The sequence below is a fragment of the Thalassophryne amazonica genome, chromosome 15 (genome assembly GCF_902500255.1).
Source record: "Thalassophryne amazonica chromosome 15, fThaAma1.1, whole genome shotgun sequence".
Taxonomy (NCBI): Eukaryota; Metazoa; Chordata; class Actinopteri; order Batrachoidiformes; family Batrachoididae; genus Thalassophryne; species Thalassophryne amazonica.
Window position 1 is genome coordinate 53976879 of NC_047117.1, and position 16160 is coordinate 53993038.

The window sequence follows — 16160 nt, forward strand, 5'->3', positions numbered from 1 at the left end:
TCACTGCCACTTTGGCGGTGCAGTGGCTTAGGCCCCCGTGACACAGTACAGTATCTTTTGGTAGTCCATTGTGCGTCCTAAAACTTTGTTAAGATGTAAAAGTGATGCAAAACCACATTTCCATGTAATTGCTTAAACTCTCCTTGTGCATTGTTGTTGACTCTCGCTGAGTTGGGGACAACAGATGATGTCACATTTTCATGGAGATCTGTGCTGACCAGAAGGATTTTCTGACATATATGCTGGATTTGAGAGGAGTTGGCTGTGGCCTGAAAACATGACATCATATTTCCTCACTGTTCTTGTGCCAGGGCATTGAACAACTCCCCTGCACCTCCTTGCTGAGAGAGAGAGAGAGAGATATCCTGTGGCGCTCTCCATGTTTTTCTGCTTGCACAATGGACATGGAACAGACTACATCCTTGTGCAGCAGGGGTCTAAGTGGTTAGCACTGTTGTCTCACAGCAAGAAGGTCCTGGGATCACTTCCCGCATGGTCCTTTCTGTGTGGAGCATGTAGGTTGCATGCAGGGTAGGTGAAATGCAAACTTTAAATTGCCTGTGGGTGTGTGAATGAGGTTGTCTGTCTATATGTGGCCCTGATATCATTTCCAGGTGTACCCGGCCTCTTGCCTTGTGACTGTGGGCATAGAAAATGAATGACTGCCACTATAAGTCACCATTTTTCATGTTTTTCCCCCAGCTTATTCTCACAAAAGATTTGTAGTAAAACATACAAAAAAGTCATACTTTTTTCAGCAGAATTCACCCGTTTTCACATATGACACACACTTTGTGAACCCACAGGTGGGTTGGTCTAGAAACAAAGGTGTAGTCAGGTGCAGTGCTGGTGCATAGCTTTAGTAAGACAGCAGAATGAATTGCACCACAGACCATTAAAAATGTTGCGCAAGTAGTCAACTCAAGCACAGGTACAGCACTGCTATTTAGATAGTGTTACTTTGGATAAGCATTAAATAGGTAGGCCATACACTCTGCGTACATGCAAAAAACTGCATTAAAAATAAGGATTACACACATTAAGTGTAACCACTAATAGAACAATACAAAAAAAAAAAATCCTCTTGATTGTGTCACCTCAGGAAGCTTTGGTGGTTGCTCCCCACTTGTGTTCCTTGTTGTGTTGCAGACACATCCATTAACCTAAAACCCATCACTCACAGTGGATGTGGTGACCAGTCAGATTATCATCTGTCATCAACTTTAAAGGCAGACAGATTAGAATTTAAGTGATTTATTGTATGTAACACCCCGAGACACACTCATGACTAATTAAGAGACTAAGTATGAACTGTTTGAGTTCATATTGTGTGACCTTTGAATTGCAGTGTTTAGTTGGCTACGCCTCAGTTGGTCTTATAAACACCTTGAATTAAAGATAAATTTAACACTACAGACATGTTAATGATTTCATTCCAACTACACTGTAGTCGTGTACAGAGGCAAAAATAATAAAATGTGCATGTGCTATTATAGAACCATATGTCATATTACCTTAAATGATCAATGAGCAATTTATATATTTCTATCCTACTGCCCTTGAGACTGTATCTGAAATCAATTTTCTGGATGATCTTACTTTTCACATGTAATGCACTGCCATATTATTGCCATGACAGTCCCATCAGATGAGACGGAATCCGAGTGCGGCAACGGCCTGATCAGTCCTGGCACAATCAGACAATAAAATTCTTAGAGGTTATGAGAGTGTAAACATTACGAGCCAGCTGTTAAAACTGTCAATCCAAATATGTCATTGTCTCAAACAACTGCAATCTTTACAGGTTATTGGTCAGACGCACGGGTGCATTAAATGTGTAATAAAAGGAAGATCACCTCTCGGGTTTTTGAAATTGCTACCCAGCAATGTTCCTGTGTTTACAGCTCAGCTGGTGCCATTAATGGTGAACAGGGATTGTGTGTTGTGTCGCGACGGAAAACAAATTAGAACAAAGACGTGCACACATTCTCATTTCTACACAGATAGGCAGAAATGAAGATCCTTGCACACACACGCACACACCATGATTAAAGACCAAGGCCATCTGGTGCTGTAAAGAGAATGAGTGGAACGCACCCTTACGGATGCTGACGCAAGCCTTGAGACATATCCTTTCCTTCTCTCCTCATTTCTCCTCTTCCTGTTTGCATCTGCCTCATTCCTTCCTTCCTTGATTCATCTTTCCCTTGGATATTGTTCCCACCACATTAAAACCACATTATCCACATTTCCTCTTGGTTCGGATGGAACATGGGAGACAACCCTGTGTACCCACCATGTACCTCTGTGGAGCTGCCAGCACCAGACAGCTGCTTAGGGAGCTTGCTGAGATGATCTGCTGCTGTTGCTATGAGACTAATGAATATCAGCATTTTATTTTTATTTATGCTAAACACTGTTGAGATTTTACATTTGAACCTATTGGAGTGATGAAGGACATGTTGAAAGAATGGAAATGGTGCTCAAGTAGCCAACAAATTTATGTATAGGGGTTTTTACCCATTAACAGTTCCTGGGATTGCTTCCCACCTTGTCCTTTCTGTGTGGACTTTATATGGAGTTCACATGGGTTCCGCCCATTTCCAAAGACATGCAGATTATCTGAATTGGAGACTTTAAAGCAGAGGTCTGAAACTGATTCCAGAAAGGGCCAAGTGGGTGCAGGTTTTCTTTGCAACTACCCACTCCACCAGGTGGATTAACTGATTCCATCTGTTCAAACTGACATTAATCAGCTATGAAACCTGCACCCACTTGGCCCTTTCTGGAATCAGTTTCAGACCTCTGCTTTAAATTGACCATAGGTGTGAGTGAATGCGTGAAAGTGTTTCTCCATCTACAACCCCTGGCAAAAATTATGGAATCACCGGCCTCAGAGGATGTTCATTCAGTTGTTTAATTTTGTAGAAAAAAGCAGATCACAGACATGACACAAAACTAAAGTCGTTTCAAATGGCAACTTTCTGGTTTTAACAAACACTATAAGAAATCAAGAAAAAAAGATTGTGGCAGTCAATAACGGTTACTTTTTTAGACCAAGCAGCGGAAAAAAATATGGAATCACTCAATTCTGAGGAAACAATTATGGAATCACCCTGTAAATTTTCATCCCCCAAATTAACACCTGTATCAAATCAGATCTGCTCATTGACATTGACCCTATGCCATGACATTGACCCTATGTGTCTTTTTGCAAGGAATGTTTTTGCAGTTTTTGCTCTATGGCAAGAAGCATTATCATCTTGAAAAATGATTTCATCATCCCCAAACATCCTTTCAATTGTCCAAAATATCAACATAAACTTGTGCATTTATTGATGATGTAATGACAGCCATCTCCCCAGTGCCTTTACCTGACATGCAGCCCCATATCATCAATGACTGTGGAAATTTACATGTTCTCTTCAGGCAGTCATCTTTATAAATCTCATTGGAAAGGCACCAAACAAAAGTTCCAGCATCATCACCTTGCCCAATGCAGATTCGAGATTCATCACTGAATATGACTTTCATCCAGTCATCCACAGTCCACAATTGCTTTTCCTTAGCCCATTGTAACCTTGTTTTTTTCTGTTTAGGTGTTAATGATGCCTTTCGTTTAGCTTTTCTCTATGTAAATCCTATTTCCTTTAGGCAGTTTCTTACAGTTCGGTCGCAGACGTTGACTCCAGTTTCCTCCCATTCGTTCCTCATTTGTTTTGTTGTACATTTTTCGATTTTTGAGACATATTGCTTTAAGTTTTCTGTCTTGACGCTTTGATGTCTTCCTTGGTCTACCAGTATGTTTGCCTTTAACAACCTTCCCATGTTGTTTGTATTTGGTCCAGAGTTTAGACACAGCTGACTGTGAACAACCAACATCTTTTGCAACATTGCGTGATGATTTACTCTCTTTTAAGAGTTTGATAATCCTCTCCTTTGTTTCAATTGGCATCTCTCGTGTTGGAGCCATGATTCATGTCAGTCCACTTGGTGCAACAGCTCTCCAAGGTGTGTTCACTCCTTTTTAGATGCAGACTAATGAGCAGATCTGATATGATGCAGGTGTTAGTTTTGGGGATGAAAATTTACAGGGTGATTCCATAATTTTTTCCTCAGAATTGAGTGATTCCATATTTTTTTCCTTTGCTTGGTCTAAAAAAGTAACTGTTACTGACTGCCACAATCTTTTTTTCTTGATTTCTTACAGTGTTTCTTAAAGCCAGAAAGTTGCCATTTGAAATGACTTTAGTTTTGTGTCATGTCTGTGATCTGCTTTTTTTCTACAAAATTAAACAACTGAATGAACATCCTCCGATTCCATAATTTTTGCCAGGGGTTGTATATGTGGCCCTGTGATGTCCCGGGTGTACTCCACCTCTTACAGTATGGCCGCTGGGATGGACTCCAATTCCCCTGTGACCCTTAATTGGAATAAGGGGGTATAGAAAATGAATGAAGTTATAGGTTGAACTACATCAATGCACAAGCCCCTGAATCAATTGAAAATGTACTAGAAGCTGTCATTGGCTCAATTTTAACGTTAAAAAATCTGCTAAGTTCAGCTTCTTTGACTCCTTCTTCCTCATCTTCAAACTGTCAAAGTTCAAAGGTTGACCCGAGGCTCTGAAACACTGAAAACACAAAACATTACCGTAGCGAGGTAAAATCAAGATTTTCGATAGTGGTAGGTGGTATAATGGATAAATGTACTGATTTAAACTTTACGCTGAGTACAAAGTTTGTTAATGCTGTCATGCTGATTCAGAACAGGAAAGGTGTGATATCCTATTTATGCTGGGCTCACAACAGCTGGTTTCATCTTCTGGGTTTCCTCTAAACTATATTTTCTGCTACTATATTTGGTGCTGCCCCTGTAGCTTCAGCACACCAGCATAAGTGTGAGGTAGGTTCCTGGTTTTTCATGAAATATGTACAGAATTTTGAAAGCAACCAATGCCACTTGGAGTTTAAAAACTAATATCTACATTAAACAAAGAATTTTAAGGTATTGCATTATATTGCATCCAATAGAATCGAACTGTTCCAACATGAACAAAATGCACATTAACAGACTGGGCACTGGTGGTGGTGACCTTTTGCTTTGTACACTATCCAAAGCAGTTTCAGTTGAGTAACCATTGGAGTAAACAGCAAACAACAAGAGTGCTCTGAGAGCACAATGTCTTCTACTGGCAAATCTTGCTTTTTTAGTGCTTGCTACATTCTGAAAAAAAAAAAAAAAATCTGATCACATTTGTTTTGTCAGCACACACCAGGCATTTGCAAAATCAGCTAATTTTAGTGAACACTTTCTTTCAAAAATAAAGAGAAATATGTCTTGTTAATGAATCACAGGATAGAATAATAAATATGTCAAATGATAGTATAATATGGGTATAATCAAGATATATCAAATATTTATACCAATTTTCACGTAATTCATCCTAAATATGTGAGGAGTTGATTTCAGAATGCAGGCACCAACTAATGAAACTGGCAGTATCTAGGTTTGTTAATCAAGGGTCATAACTTTGCCAACATGGACCCAACTCAAGCGATATTAAAATATAAGTATTACCAACCTATAACAAGGACTTGTGCCAAGTTACTTGAAATTCCTACTAAAAGTGTGAGAGGAGTTGATTTCAGAATGCTTCTACCCTTTTTTGGTATGAATGGATGGACAGACAGGCAGGTGGAAATTGCCACCACATAATCCCCCTTCGGGTCTTTGGCCAGTGGAGGATAAAAAAAAAAAAAACAGACTGTGGCTTTGACTGTGTATTTCTACACACCCAGACTACAATTATTACAAATGACTAGGGATGGGTATCGAGAACCGGTTCCTTTTGGGTATCGTTAAGCCATGATTCGATCCACCGACATCAATTTTGCTAAACGATTCCCTAATCGGTCCTTCAGAGTGGCCCTTGTTTTTGTGGGTGTTTGTCAGGAAAATGATCATTTCTCTACATTGATTACAGACCCTGCAGCAGGTCTGTAATCAACTTTTCTGCAGCGCGGCTTTGCTTTGAACCTTGAACCAATCGAAGCAGTGATTCACAGATCGAAGCAGTGCTTCGATCTGGTGCTTCGTTGTTTCATTGTTTTATTTTGTTTTATCTTAATTGTCCCTACTAAAACCCTAAAGAGCATAGTCTGTGAGTAATATTTACCTTTTTTATGTTAAACTGACCTGTTATGGTCTTCTGAAACAGTTGATAGATGTATTTTATAACTTAAAAACGTGACTGATGCTAACACATTAGCATGTCTATGGCATTTTCAATGTTAAAGTTACCATTAAGCTGGTCACATCTCAGCAGGTTGTGTGTGCATTTGTTTTCTATATAATAATGGCTCAGCGTTCGTTGTCGTAAAAGAGTCAAATTGTATTTTTTAAATTTATTTTATTCATATATTAATAATAATAGCAGCAAATACAATAATAGTAATAATAACTCATAATAACTAATAATGCTACAATACAATTTTAGAGAAAGAGACAAAAAGAACCTGATGAAACAAAACAACAGAAAAGATAAAACCAATACATATAGAAATAAATACCTATAAAAATAAATAACTGTTTCCTGTGAACACCGAGTGACTCTTACACCTCCACTTCATCCCTGTTTTTATTTAAGTTTAGTGACAATTTGTTTTTGGTCAAACCATATTTTCGATGTGTTCATTTCTTCAGTGATTTCCTCCAGAACTATCTGCCAAGCTAGAAAACTGCTGCATCCTAGTAAGAGCAGAATACTACTGGAATGAATTTGAATAAGGAAAGCTGTTTTTTTTTTTTTTCTCACCAAAATGGATGCTGCACTCACTGCAGTTTATTGTCTGGAATAGCCCCAGATTGCATTTCAGAATTCAAACATTTTTGTGCGGGTGGTGTTGGGGGGTAATTTTGGTTTTCAGCTTTTTTTGTTTTTTTACTACTTTCATTCCTGAATATGTAAATTGTGAGTCACTTTTGTGTAGACTAAAGTCACTAACTGGGACCCCTGTCTTGTTGAGAGAAACAAAGGAGAATCATCCTCTGTTCTGTTCACACAGCTCCAAACGCTGTGTGGCTCTCTGCCGAGTCAAGTTAGAACGATAGAGTCCAGTCAGAATTAATAAATTCAAAGCGAAACGCCATTTAAATCAAATGACACCTCTTTCCAAACGTTGGAATACAAACAAACTGCAATCGATCAAAACGTTTTTTTCTTCCATTCATGCAAAATATCTGAAAGTAAATGCTTTTGACAAAAACTACAGATTTTATTCATTTTTATTTATTCCAGAGATCAAGGATCCAGTGAGCAGTTTAAAATGTTGTTGACATAGAAAACCTGTAAAGTCTACTTTTAGTACACAGAAAATTCACAAGAGGTATCGATAAGGGAATGGATAAGGAATCGGATCAATAAGCGGAATTGATAATGGCATTGATATTGATAAAATCTTATCAATACCCATCCCTACAAATGACTGATGGAAAAAGATGATATCGTAAGCTTCAAGAACTCCTAAAGTGAAGCTGGACTTTCTGTCTTTCCTTAAGGTGAGCTTAGCCAGGTGTAGGATCCTGGTGTAGGATCAGGAAAACTTCATTCTCCAAACACATACCGAAGAGTACATTCAAGACTAGATTTCCCATTGGATCAGTCTGAAAGTCTATGAGGTTGTCTTGTGTGCTCTTGGCTTTCCACTACTAAAAAATAAATATTGTGAATGCCTGACCTGTTGCAGCAAAACGGTGAGCGTGAAATTTCAACAAGGTCGGGGCTTTTTCAGATGAACACTACAATAAAAATATATTGGTAAGTAATGGTTGATAAGGTTAGACCTGACTTGTGTGAAGCGCCTTGAGGCAGTGTTGTTGTGATTTGGCGCTATATAAACTAAATAGATTTAATTGAATTGAATATTACCAGACAAGAAAAGCAGAAAGTCAGCAATCATTTTGGTTTTATGATGCTGAAAACCAAGTCAAAACGCTTTTGCCCAACTGTCATTTAATCAGCTCAACTGTAAAAGTATGCTGGTGCCACCTCTGAGGATTTGTCTCCACAAGCCAAATTGGGAAAAAAAGTAACCCATGCTTTAAATCTAAGTTAAAGCACTGCTGAGTGCATTTATTCAGGTCTCAGCAAAAGTCTGTAGTGGATTCTGTTGTTTCATCAGATGTACATGACAATACAACCCTAAATTAAAAATCAGTAAACTGTGGAGTACCAAAATTTGCTAATCCATATTATGAAAACTATGAACATCTCAGGGTATTCAGTAGTAAGTATGGAAAGAATTAAAGCAAAGTGCAGTACAGCTTCTCAAATACATCTAACCTCAGGATGCACTGGACACAACTGCCTTGGATCCCCCCGTCTGCATATATAGTAATGCCAGACTGGCAGAACCATTTATATACATATATACACATATATGCAATTTTTTTGATGGCAGCCATCCAAGTAGGCAACCAGTTTGTCTCCATATCTGCCAGACAGACCAGCTGATATAGGGGTGCTCAATTCAATTTAAATTCAATTCAATTTCAAATTATTCATTTTATAAAGTGCCAAATCACAACAGTGTCACCTCAAGGTGCTTCACACAAAACAATTCACAAAACAAAATAAAATGAATTAAAAGATTTAAAAAAGCACAATAAAAGAGTAAAAGGGTAAAAAGCATAGTAGTAACTAATATGCTCGCCATATGAAGGGGAAAACAAGCACGTTCCAAGTCTGGACCTGAACATCTCATTAGAGCTATTACGAGGACTGCTCTCTTCCACCTGCAAAATATACTGAAGATTTGTCCCATCCTGTCTATGGCTGATGCCGAGACCCTGATTCATGTCTCTTCTAGATTGGACTACTGCAATGTTCTATTGTCTAGTTTACTGCAGTCCACCATTAGGGGTCTCCAATTGGTTCAAAATGTTGCTGCCAGACTTTTGACACAGAGCAGAAAGTTCAACCACATTACACCCATTTTGGCATCCCTTCACTGGCTTCCAGTTCCTGTGAGATCAAATTTTAACGTTCTGCTGTTAACTTATAAAATTGTTTACGTACTAGCACCTCCCTACTTAGCTGACCTACTTAAACTCTACGTACCGGCCGAGGCTCTGCATTCTCAGGGAGCAGGACTACTTTGTGTCCCTAGGGTGAATAAAAGTTCTGTGCATCACAGAGCTTTCTCTTATCGTGCACCTGTTCTGTGGAATGATCTCTCTGCGTCAATAAGTCAGATTCAAGACGCATCCATTCTCCCTCTCACATGTCCAGCATACCGGTACAGTATGCTACCATGCCTTCAACCCTCCTAAATTCATTTTACTAATGATGGAACAGGTCTCGTCCTAAACTTTATCTAAATTCTGGGTCTGTTAGTGAAGCTTAGGGCTAGCGGCCGGTGATCACCTTGGTATTCTCTCTGATTTCCTGTTGATTTACTGCTGATGAATTCTACTTTAGCTGTGGTTTTTCCGGTCAACTGATTCTGCTCTTTTTCTCTCAGTCTGAGGTGTGGAGGGAAATGTGTGGGAGTGGCATCTGTGGACAATGGGATGCTGGAGCAATAGTGACATGCCAAGCCTGAAGCTGATGCATTAGATCTTCTGATTTCCTGTTTCTTCAACTCTGTAAAAAACCTTGTAACTTTTAAGGGCCTTTCACACTGCACGCTTCATTTGCGTCAGAAGCGTCAGATGCTTTGGAGGCATTCAAAGCATTGGACGTGGTGGGGGGAGGGGCTCTTATGTCACTAACTGGCTTTTCCAAAGCCCAAAAAAGCAGGAAAATTGCCAAGGTGTTCCCTTGGGACCCTCAAAACTGACGTACCTGCATATTTGATTTTTCCCTGAGAAAGGTGCCACATGGCCATTGTCAGTGTTCCCACACAAAGCAAGCGGTATGACAAAAAGTCAGTCCAGTGGTACCCAAAAATTCACAGAGGAGACTGTTTACTAAAGACAGAGTCAATGCCTTAGGTCACTGGTTATGCTCTACTTCATCCTGAGTGAAGTGGCAGGGTGAAGGGAAGTGGCATTGGCACCTAATTTTCACAAATATAAACCAAACAGGAAGCACCGGGATCATAAATACTTGGAGTCCAGGAAGTCACTAAGATCAAGGCTTTGGATTTTAGTCTTGATCCATTATATTCACAAAACTATACACTTGGAGTCCTGTTTAAGCTTCTCAGGTTCTGAATTCAGGTCAACCCATTAATTCCATAGAGATTGCAGTGTTGCTGACATTTCAAATCTTATTTTTAATAAGACCTTTTCTACATATTCAGTGACCTGGAAATATTCATGTGTTCATTCTATCGATTGGTTAGGGTTAGATCATAACCCGAACCAATTGATTTGATTGATTTATATTGATTCATATTAAAATTATTCCTTATGTGGGATAATGTAAATTCTATATTGGTTGTTTCATTTCAACTCCATTGTGGTGGGGTACAAAGACTAAAGTATTAAAATGGTCACTGACCAAATACTTCTGTACATGACTATATTATTATTGTTGTTGTTGTTATTATTATTATTTATTTGATCTTTTTCTTTTCTTTTCTTTTCTTTTCTTTACATTTTGAGCTCTCTGCATGGTTGATTGCAAGTTGTGCTTCAGTAGTTTTACATGTCACATGGAGTCTGGTGTTTGCCATCACTACTCCACTGACCTTCAACAAGATCTGATATCTGATCATTCAAAATTAAACACCCGATGGGGGTTGTGTCTCATTTATGTACTGAGTACTGAGTGTAATCGTACATTTGTAGGAGTAATAATCTCATGTAATAAGACAGGCTGCGGGAAGAAACATCAAAATCACTCATGGAGACAAAGAGGGCAAAATGCCCAGCCACTCTGGGTCATTGCTTTAATCTGTCCACAAAAGAAGCAGCTGAGATGCCATTGCCAAAATCTCACTTGAGAAAGGGAGCAGGATGCAAGAAACACTTTCATTAATAAAATGATGAAAAATGGAATCAAGCCAATTTTAGGGTTAGTTCAGGCAGAGAGCTGAAGTTGTGGTTTATTGGCTAATCTGATACGGCTTTTAAATATGTGTTTTATAGAAATCAAACAGATTTACTGCTGCATTTGTGTCATAAATCATGAATTTGATTTATATTCATGGCTGCCAGGTCAGCTGACTTACAAAATCACTCAAAAATGGAAAACACTCAATTCAATTATGTGCAGGATTTCCCTCTAATAAATATATGTAGCCTCAAGTCAAATAAGGCACATATTTGCAAGATAAATTCATTGAATTTAGTTGGGACAACACAAAATGGTAAGTGTGGGTTAAGTAAGAACAGGGAGCTTGTTCAATGATGTAAAAGATGACATTACGGCAATATCTTATTTTAAAAAAGGAAATGCTGATATTTAGTGGTACTTACTGGTCTGTTGTCATGTGTATTGGATTTACACTTCGTGTGAGAGTGACCACAGGACTCAGCAGTCACATTACACCGGTTAATGCAAATACTATCATTTGGCTATTCTGCTTTAACTTACAGTTGCATGACCAATAAAGTTTGGGAACCCAAATTGATCACTCATTATTTTAAAGCTCCGGACTTTGTATGAATTAGTAAAATTAGCATCTTTTCTCCATATGCACCATTTCACTTGCTACACCGTGCACTTTGCTTGTGTAGAGGTGAATATACGCTAATAGAATTCGATCAACCGACGTTTGACTAACCTAGGCTACATTTTACTTTAATGTGCTGTGCTCTATGCTAATCACTAGAGATGCAATACTGAACAACCACTTAAATGCAAAAAGAAAACCCTCCATCTGTCCCTGGGGCCACAGAGGTGAAGGTAATTTACATGATTAATTGCCTGTACCTAACAAGTACTGGCGGTGCTCAGGCTCCCAGGGTTTTTCAAGTAGCTGGTGTGTGTGTGTGTGTGTGTGTGAGAGAGAGAGAGAGAGAGAGAGAGAGAGAGAGAGAGAGAGAGAGAGAGAGAGAGAGAGAGAGAGAGAGAGAGAGAGACCTATTCTTGGTTTCCTCTTCGTCTTGTCAGACAGTGATTTAAAGTTGCACATGTCAAGTCTAAATTTATGGGAACATCTTTGTATTCAGTGGAGGGAAAGGTTAAAAAAGTCAAATGATGCATCTAAATTAAGTTGAGGAACTTTTACTTATTTTGTACACAACAATTTAGCGCTCACATTTGAGTGACAATTTTAAATGTACTGTGTGTGCTCTGCTGAATACATAGCAATACGTTCCAATTCCATTATCTGCAAAAAGAATATACTGTACAACCAATCAATTTTGGAATGCATGTTTGGGGAGTCACTCAACTGACATGTATCTTGTCCACACAGAAACTAAACTTCGTTTTCAGTAAGTGTTTGCACTGTTTCAAGACATATCTGTGTACACACGAAGCCAATGAAAACTGAAAAACAGTGTAGTGTATATGCCAGGCCTGTATGTGTCACTGTAATGATCCCACAAACAATGGAGAAGAAGAGATGGAACATGCAAATAAAGCTTGTGCACTGTATACAAACACAACAGAAGAACATAACAAAAGTTGCTTATTTGTTACACACACAAAAATGCAATGGCAGCATTTTGATGTTCATCCACTCTGGGATCTGTTTTCAAAAAGAAGCATTTTCAGGTTCCAAAAGTGCCGTTTCCATATGGACGAAATGGCCATACGATGCCAAACTGTTGCGGACACAAAGTTAGAGCCAATCTCCATCTGGATGGGCTCTGATTGGTTTGTTATGGATACCTACTTCCTTTATAAAGCATTCATTCATCTTCTACTGCAGGGGTGGCCAAGTTCGGTCCTCGAGAGCCACATTCCTGACACTCTTAGTTGTCTCCCTGCTCCAACACACCTGAATCCAATGAAAGGCTCATTAAAAGTCTGCTAACAAGTCTTTCATTGGATTCAGGTGTGTTGGAGCAGGGAGACAACTAAGAGTGCCAGGAATGTGGCTCTCGAGGACCGAACTTGCCCACCCCTGTTCTACTGCTTAGTCCAATTAAGGGTCGCGGGGGCTGGAGCCTATCCCAGCAGTCTTGGAGCATGAGGCAGGGTACACCCAGGACGGGACGCCAGTCTGTCGCAGGGCCACAAACAGACAAACAAACACAGACACACCAACACACACCTATGGACAATTTAAAGACTCCAATCCACCTAATCCACATGTCTTTGGATGTGGGAGGAAACCGGAGCACCCGGAGGAAACCCACGCACACACGGGGAGAACATGCAAACTAAACACAGAAAGGCCATGGGAATTCGGGAATTGAACCCACAACCTTCGCGCTGTGAGGAAACAGTCCTAACCACTAAGCCATCGTGCTTATAAAGCATTCATTTTGTGTAAAAACAAATCTTGATGTTTTTCTTTCTATCATTAAGGTTGATTCCCAAATATAATTTTGCAGTGTTGCTATCAGTGTCACACTTTGTACCTGATCTTCCACCAGTGCAAAGTAGAGTATTGACAATGTGAATGTACTTTCCATTAGATGTGGTTTTCAAGCCAACACCCACATCTGCACCATAGAGCACCAAAAAACCTGGTCTAAACTCAAATACAATGTATTCATGGAATTTAAAGGAAGCAATACACAAACTGACCATACATAAGTGGGTCCATGCACATATGCTCTGCTTGTATGCTCAGCAAATTTTGAATTGAAAATAACCATTAAATTAATGTCAACGTTCATTGAAAAAAATCTCACCTTACACAGGTGAGATTTTTTTTTGTGTTCATATATATTATATTACATATATATATATATATATATATATATATATATATATATATATATATATATATATATATATATGTGTGTGTATGCGTATGTATGTATGTGTGTGTGTGTGTGTGTGTGTGTCCTGCTAGTCAAGAGGATAAGTATACTTTCTCAGTCGCAGTGTGTGGTGCACCTGGCGCATTCTGGATTTTAAATGGGGTGACAGAACACACTGGTTTATTTAACATTTTGCAGAAAACACGCTCACAAATAATTTAGAGGATAAATCCATATCTTTACACCCATCACCCTAATTTGCAGAAGAAGAAGAAGAAGTCTGAAACACCCCAAATCTACCATCACGTGTTTTAGATTATGCACTACAGATTGTCAAGATAGGGTTATTAATACGTAACTGTGGTTCATGACAGCTGTGAAAGGAAGACGTGAGTTGACTTAGATTATATAAGAAGACAGAAAGGATAGGAGGGGTATGACGCAGGCAGTCTTCCAAGAGCTGTGATTGGCTGTCACAAAAAGGGAAAGAGAAAAACAAACTCCTAGTTATGAATGGACAGTAAAATGAACTGATCATATAACCTGGAATGTGTAATCTTGAAAATAATTTAATGTCATGATGATGAAACTCAGCAAAATTAAATGAATTGCTACACAGCTTCAAAATGTTTGAACATACCTTATTCACATGCCAATTACTATATTGATTAGCTTATTGTTATGTTTTCTCTCCATGCTGGTCACCTTCCTGTTGTGTTTGGGTCAAATCTGATCGATTTACTTAAAATACTCATAAATATTGTGTTTTACATCTGACTGCCTCAAGGCCTCATGAAATCCTCCACACTGTGCACCTGAGCATATAAAAGTGATGATCACCACTTTTATTGACTTTTGAGTGTTTTAGTCAACTTTGTTACACCTGTGGTGTTCCTGGTCAAAAGTGGCTGCCACAGGAAATGAAAGTGTATCCAAAATATATTCATCCATCAGATAAGGAAACAACCCCATACACACCACCCCAACACACACACAAACCACACATTTCAGACTGAACAGTGTCTTTTGTGGGTACACATCTCTTTCCCACCCTTTTGTGTCGATATGGCATCCTGTCCAGGGTGTACCACACCTCATGCCCCATGACTGCTGGGATAGGCTCCAGCCCAATGTGACCCTTAACTGGAGTAAGCGGGTGTAGAAAATGATAGAATGAATGTATTTGCAGTTCAGATTTGTTCAACTTAAAGAATATATCAACATTAACACACAGAGGAAAAAGTTTGTAAATTGTCAATTTTGATGGCATGTTCCAAACTGGTGCAAGATAACAACACAGAAAGAAGCTCACATGTCTCCACTAAGTCCAAACGTGTGTATGTGTGATGAATTGCCCTGCAATGCCGGCATTGTGATTAGCCCGCAATCAGAGCCAAACAAGCTTTACACCCCCCCATTTTCATACATCCTCATTGAGGTGACATAACATGTCGGCATGCACACAGTGGGTCATTTTTCAAAAGTTAGAATGTCAAACAGAAGCACACACTTACACAACAGATACTTTCTCAATTACACCAATACAGGGAAAAACGTCAGTGTCTATATATGTGGTGTCAAAAGCAGGAGACAAAGTAGGGCCACAATGTTGTAAAATATGTTACAGAAAATCAATTTGAAGCCATTTGTCCATGGAGGTAAGTGGGAGATGCAGGAAGAAGAAATGGATCAATGCCAATGTTGTCATTCAGAGGGCTCAAAACGTGAGGCTTGCCAGAGATCTTAAGCAATAGCATAAGGTGCACAACAACATCAGGTGTGCTTTAGAGGAGAACAGCTGTGACTGATTTAAAAAAACAAAAAACAAAAACAAGAGTTCTGCTCTCTGTGCCCCATATTATCTGTACTCAGATATAATGTGATTCTTCCAAACTATTCTATCGTCAATTTTTTTTCCATTTATAGATGGTGTCCCGGTGACACCACAGATCACGTGATAGGTGATCACGTGGCTATGCTGGACGACAACTTCCTCATTGCATTGCTCTTTTGCTTTATTTATGACTGTCTACAACACAAATTATACCAACATGGTGTTTCATTGTTGTGCATACGATTGCGCAAGCCATCAAAAGGAGGGCTCCAGGGTATATTTATTTATCATTTTCCCACTGATAAAGAGCAGTGTGAAAAGTGACAGTTTTAAAGTTCTCCACTGCGGCTCCTGCAGTTTTCCTGGATTATGCTTTCGCGGATTAATTTGTTTCTCAACGAGCTCTACTTTCTACAGTCACCCGACCTTCAAACCACAGGTAAGATGTACAATTTCCTCCATGAACTGCGGGTCATTTGAGCGTCTTTGTAG

General features: G+C 39.1%; 1 protein-coding gene across 1 annotated transcript in view; it reads right to left on the reverse strand.

The window, feature by feature from the left end:
• Positions 1-16160, reverse strand: part of LOC117527125 (zeta-sarcoglycan) — a 1464030-nt gene that overhangs the window by 804816 nt on the left and 643054 nt on the right. The gene's annotated exons all lie outside the window — the stretch shown is intronic.